The sequence below is a fragment of the Lynx canadensis genome, chromosome B2, assembly GCF_007474595.2.
Source record: "Lynx canadensis isolate LIC74 chromosome B2, mLynCan4.pri.v2, whole genome shotgun sequence".
In the NCBI taxonomy this organism is placed as follows: Eukaryota; Metazoa; Chordata; class Mammalia; order Carnivora; family Felidae; genus Lynx; species Lynx canadensis.
In genome coordinates, this window is record NC_044307.1 from 24,889 (window position 1) to 30,888 (window position 6,000).

Genomic DNA, 6,000 nt, shown 5'->3' on the forward strand with positions numbered 1-6,000 from the left:
CCTGCTTCCAATTCTGTGTCTCCCACTCTCTCTGCCCTTCCCCATTCATGCTTTGTCTCTCTCTGTCTCAAAAATAAATAAACGTTAAAAAAAATCTTTTTTTAAAATATATCCTGCTACGATAAAAACTTAATTTATGCCAAACTATGGATGTGGAAAAGACCCACTATTGCAGAAACGATTCGGGGACAGCTGGAAACCAGAACAAAGAAGAATTAACATGAAGTCACATAACACAGTATGTTGGATTCCAAATAACCCAGGAGTTGACTAATCTCTAAAATGAAATGAAACAGAACAGTATAATCATTGAGATAAATTTCTGGATAGGACACGGTGATGACATTTTTTTAAAAGAATAGAACTGATTTAAATACAAATTTCTAAAATTTTTGCCCCCAGAATGCAATAAAACAGAAAAGAAATAAACAGAATAAGAAGAATGGAAGTTAGACATAGCAAATACAGTTTGTTACCCGAAAGACAAACGACTTTGATGCAGTCACGTAACATCGGTGCCCTGGTTTCAGGGTGAAGTGTAGACCATGTCTCGACCTGGAGATTAAAGCCTCACCAACAATATTCACAGTCTGGCGGCCGTCAAGGGCTCCAACAAGCACAGACACCGCACAGGGAAGCGGTCACCGTCTCTGTTTAATTTACAAAACGTCATTCAAAGAAACAGAGACAGGTGAGGGTCACAGTGAAGCCTGATTTCAGGATTGTGCAAGGGTGCCCACAAACACAGCCAGGCCCTGCTGGGATCCCTTATCCCGCCTCTGAGGCTGCCCCTTCCAGACAAGCCCATCCCTGGACAAACCGTCCTCACTTGGCCTTATGAACACACGGAATCCCTGGTTTCACAGCTCACACTGGGGTCCATACACTTGCCAGCCCTCCTTCACTCCTCCCTGGCATCTCTTCCCTCAGCTACACACACATCCTCCTCCTTGCTCTGCACACCTTGCACACCCCACACCGCAAACACTGTCCCTGCTGCACTAAGGAGGTGAACCCTTCACGCGTACCTTGTCCCAGAACAACTTCCACGCTGACCCTCTCCTGCCCTTGTCTGGCACTCAGCATTGTCCGACCCACTCTGCCACATCTACCCTCTCTCTCTCTTCCCTCTCTCCCCTCTCCCCTTCTCCTTTCTCCTTCTCCTTCTCCTCCTCCTCCTCCTCCCCCTCCTCCTCCTCCTCCTCCTCCTCCTCCTTCTCCTCCTCTTCCTCCTCCTTCTCCTTCTTCTCTCTCTCTCTCTCTCAGCATCTGGAACTCTTCTCAAGACTTCATCCTGCAGGCTCTTCCTCCCTAGACGCTCTTTGGGAATATCACATAAATTTCCTTGAATTTGCACTTCATTTGGTGGATCCCGTGCTGGGTCCTGGGGACTCTACCCCAGGCTCTCTGGAGACCTGCGTCTCATACCCAACTGCAAATCTAACACCCAGCTTACACTCAACTTGTCCTACATGACCCGATGCTTCCTTCTCACCTGCTCTCTGTTCCTTCTCCTTCCATCATCCACCCCCGTGCTATTGGGACATCCTGTAAATTCAAACTCTCATTACGAATTCTTCAAATACAACAAGGCTTTTCCAGACTTGCACCCACGCCTGGTCTTCCCATTGGTCGGCTTTTCTTCTAGGTCTCAGCTGGGAGTCACCTTCTCCAGGAGGCCCTCACCAACCGTGCTAATGTGGGTCACCCATGACTCCATCTCAGACCCCTGTCTGCTTTCCTCACAGCTCAAAAAACACTAGCTTTTGTGTCTGTCTCCCTCCACAAGCTGCAAGGGCCCCAGCAGCAGGGATGGCATCTGTCTTGTTCACTCTATTCCCAGAATATGTTGTCATTTTTAACACACTTTAGGAACTTATTTGTCTTTCGCAAGTGAACAAACATTGTTATTTATTTCGGGCTTCCTGTCCTAATGTAAAGGCACCCTGAGGGCGAGGATTCTGAATCATGTCTGCACTTCCTACACCAGCACGGCACGCTGCACAGAGCATGGAGCTGAACGGGCCACTGGTGAGCGAACAGATTTTCCATCCTGCACCGGACTGGTCAGTAGGTGGGAGAGGTCTCCCTGTGCTCTGCACGGACGGGAAATAGTGTCGGCAGCCAAGACCCGGCCTCAGGCTTCTGCATGATTTCTCCACCTTCACCTGCAATCTGGACTCCTCACCCTAAATTATAACATGTTCTCAACAAGTCAAGTGTGCAAAAGGTTTTGGATATTCATCTTTCATTATTGGATAGAAAGGCACAATAGTGAAAATATGTCGATTTTCCATCCAAGCAAGTGCTCACTGGATTGGGGCTGGAGGGTGGGCAGGTTTGTAAAAATAATGCTAAAACTAATGGGAAAAATAAGCACAATGGATATCCACGAAAATTCTAAAAAACAAGAGTATCCTGAGGGTTCTAAGACCCACCTGACATTAAAACATTACAAAGATGCAGTGCTTAGATGGTTTGGCACACAGGCAGGAACAGACAGAAGAACAGAGGAGAATAGATAGTTGAGAAAATATGCACGTTTATATAAATATAAAGCATACTGTGAGGCTGGCATTCAAGTCAGTGGGGAACTCTGGGTTATTTGAGAAAAGGTGGTGGGAAAAAATGATCAGAACTTGGAAGTTACATCACATTGTCACCAAAATGTATCCTGGACGTTCCAAGACGTACGTTGGAGGATATTCACTGAAACATCCCATGTGATCGCAAAACAAAGCAGTAACCTGGAAATAACTCAATGTCTGCCAATTCGTGGTTCACTCATAGAAGTGAATACCATGTGGTTGTTGAAAAAGAATTCATAAGAATTCATCTTTATGTACTAATAGAAAAATGGGAAAATATCCAACATGTACTTTTAGTTTTTATTTTATTTTTTAATTTTGTTAATGTTTTATTTATTTTTTGAGAGAGAGAGAGAGAGGTAGCACGAGCAGGGGAGGGGCAGAGACAGCGGGAGACACAGAATGCAAAGCAGGCTCCAGGCTTCAAGCTGTCAACACAGAGCCCGACATGGGGCTCGAACCCACGAACTGTGAGATATGACCTGAGCCAAAGTCAGACATTCACTGAGCTACCCAGACACCCCTCCAACATGTACTTTTAGATGACAAAAATGAGTCAGAAAAAAAATTAGAAAATCCGTGTGTGTGTGTGTGTGTGTGTGTGTGTGTGTTCCAAAGAGTAGATTCACACACGCAATTTTCTGGAAGGGTGATACACAAAAAACTAACAATGGTTACCTCCGGGAAACAGGAAGATTTTTTTTTTTTTTACTTCACACCTTACAGTGTTGTCTGAATGTATCACCAAGAATATGTAACTTTTATGATAAACAAATTGAATAGGATAAAAATAACCACTAAAGGAGGGAGGGAGGGGGAGAAGGAAGGAAGGAAGGAAGGAAGGAAGGAAGGAAGGAAGAGAAGGAAGGAAGGAAGGAAGGAAGAGAAGGAAGGAAGGAAGGAAGGAAGAGAAGGAAGGAAGGAAGGAAGGAAGGAAGGAAGGAAGGAAGGAAGGAAGGAAGGAAGGGAAGGAAGGAAGGGAGGGAGGGAAGGGGGAGGAAGGGAGGGAGGAAGAGAAAGACAGAATCATGTACTAATTTCCAGGCTTTGATATATTTGCAGGATAGACAAATACTATATTATTTCACTCATGTACAGTATTTAAGAAACAAAACAAATGAGCAAAGGAAAAAGAGAGAGAGAGACAAGCCAGGAAACAGACCCTTAACTGCAGAGAACATACTGGTGGTTCCCAGAGAGGAGGTGGGTGATGAGGAAGAAGGATGCACCTGTTGTGAGGAGCACTGGGTGACGGGTGGACGTGTGGAATCACACTACATTGTACACGTGACACTGATACTACACTGTTGACTATACTGGAATTTAAATTTTAAAAACCATGATTACAAAAGTCTCATAAAATATACATATATCTGCAGGATAATTATCAGGGATGCAAAGCCTGATGACATTTCTCACCAAATGTCTAGTTCAACCAGGGGAACCATATAGTCTCAGTCCTGGGGGCTGTCAGGCCCACGTCCAGCCTACAGACGAGCATAAAATGAAATTACATTTCAGATATTTCTATATGAAATCGTCAGGGAAAATGTATTACAAAAGTGTTGTTAAATAAAGATGGAATCGAAAGGCATAGAGTTAACAATATACAGGAAATATAGGCGTGGTCGGCAGTTAGAAGCGTTTTTGTGGATGCTTTGATGTTTGCGGTCAGCTTTTTAATATTTGTAATTTGTCGTCATTGCAAGTAAATATGTACTTTAGCTCCTAATTTTACAAATTCTCATTTTTGGATCCTTTTTCTGGAAAAGGCCCAACGATGTGTCAGCTCCAGCCCACAAACCTGGGGCGCCCCCCCCCCCGCCCCAACGAAGGTCGGGAGATGGTGAGTGTCACGCAGCCAGCACGGCGGACTCGAAGCCCTAACGCAGAACTGGGGGCGGGGTCCGCGCGGCCGGGTAGGTGCAGTGGGGGTGCGCAGAGGCAGGTGCTGCAGCAGGTGCGGCGGCAGGTGGCGGGTCCGCAGAGGCAGGCGCGCCCCCAGCACCACGATCCGGCCCGCGCTCCCCGCAGTTTTCCGTCCTACCCGCGCACCTGCCAAGTTCCAGGCAACGCTCTACCTCCACTGAAAGTGGGGCAATATAATCAGGATTGCCCCCAAATCCGTCGTGCTTTTTTAAACGCACTCAGTCCCCTACGCGCGGAGGGCGCGCTCCTGGCTCATTCGCGCGCGCGCCCAACCGCGGTCCGTGCCCCAACAACGCCAACGTTCCCAACTGCCACCCGACCACAGCCCCCCAGCGACAGACGGTCACCCGACCACGGCCACCCGGCCACCCTACACTCGGCCGCTCACCGGACGGGCCAGCAGCCCCTGGCCCGCCCGACGCCGCAGGCCTGTGAACCTGGGTCTCCACCCTCCAGACGGAGAGGCTCGCCCCCCAGCGCCCGAGGGTGGTCACCAAGCAAGTTCCGTAAGTGACTCTGGAAAAGATTAACACTTGATTTCCCACAAGAGAGGCAGCGTCAGAAACCGGCCTCTGAACTTTGCCCTGCAGGACCTCAGCCTTTCAACTCACCCCGGTTCTGGCCCATTTATCAAGAGCCCTAGGAACAGTGGGGCCCAAACCGATGGAATGGAAAAGCTTTGCTCAGACGCGGAGCCCGCGGAAATCTTTGTTCACTTACAGGTTTTTAATGCATCATTAGCACCACTGCGTGTGTCCTGTTTGGCTCCTCTTTCTGCCTCTAGAGCTGGCTCAGCTCCCATCTCCGTGTCGCGTCCTGGTCTTCAAACTGAGACCTATCAGGGGCCCTGGTGCCACAGGGCATCCCCTTATGCTGGTGTTGCACTGAAGCTAGAATTTTGGGGTTCCAGCCTATGCACTGAGCCTGGGAAGGAGGACATCTCCGAGCCCAGCTCTTCTGGAAGCAAGAAATGAGTCCCAGCCCTGACGGGGGTGCGGGGTGGGGGTGGGGCTATAAGCGTGCACAAGGAAAGTCCCTGCGGACTTGACTGCTGAAGAAAACAGGTTTTCCAAAGGAAGCTCCACAGGAGGACAAAGCGCCGGAAAACCCGAGGCCTGGATCAGAAGCGTTTCCGTTTCCGCCGGCCGCCAGGGGTGCACTGAGCACCTCCCGCTTCCTGTAAGTGCAGACAACTAAAGAATCTGGATAAAATATTTTCAGAGTACTCCCAAAATGGAAAGTTTGGGGAAGGAAAGGGCACTGTAGAGGTGAGCCGGGCGCTTGGGGCTGCTTCTGGGACATTTGCTGGTTCTGCAGGTGCTGGACTTCCCGGGCTGTATTTTCGGCAGCCTTTGAAGGAGCTAGAAGTGAAGTCCCAGGCCCCAAAATGTCGTGTTGAACTTGTTTAAGGCGACTCTAGACTGCCAGTGTCAAAAACGAACATCTTTCTGGGAAGAAACGAACAGTGTGGTAGGCCTAGTAT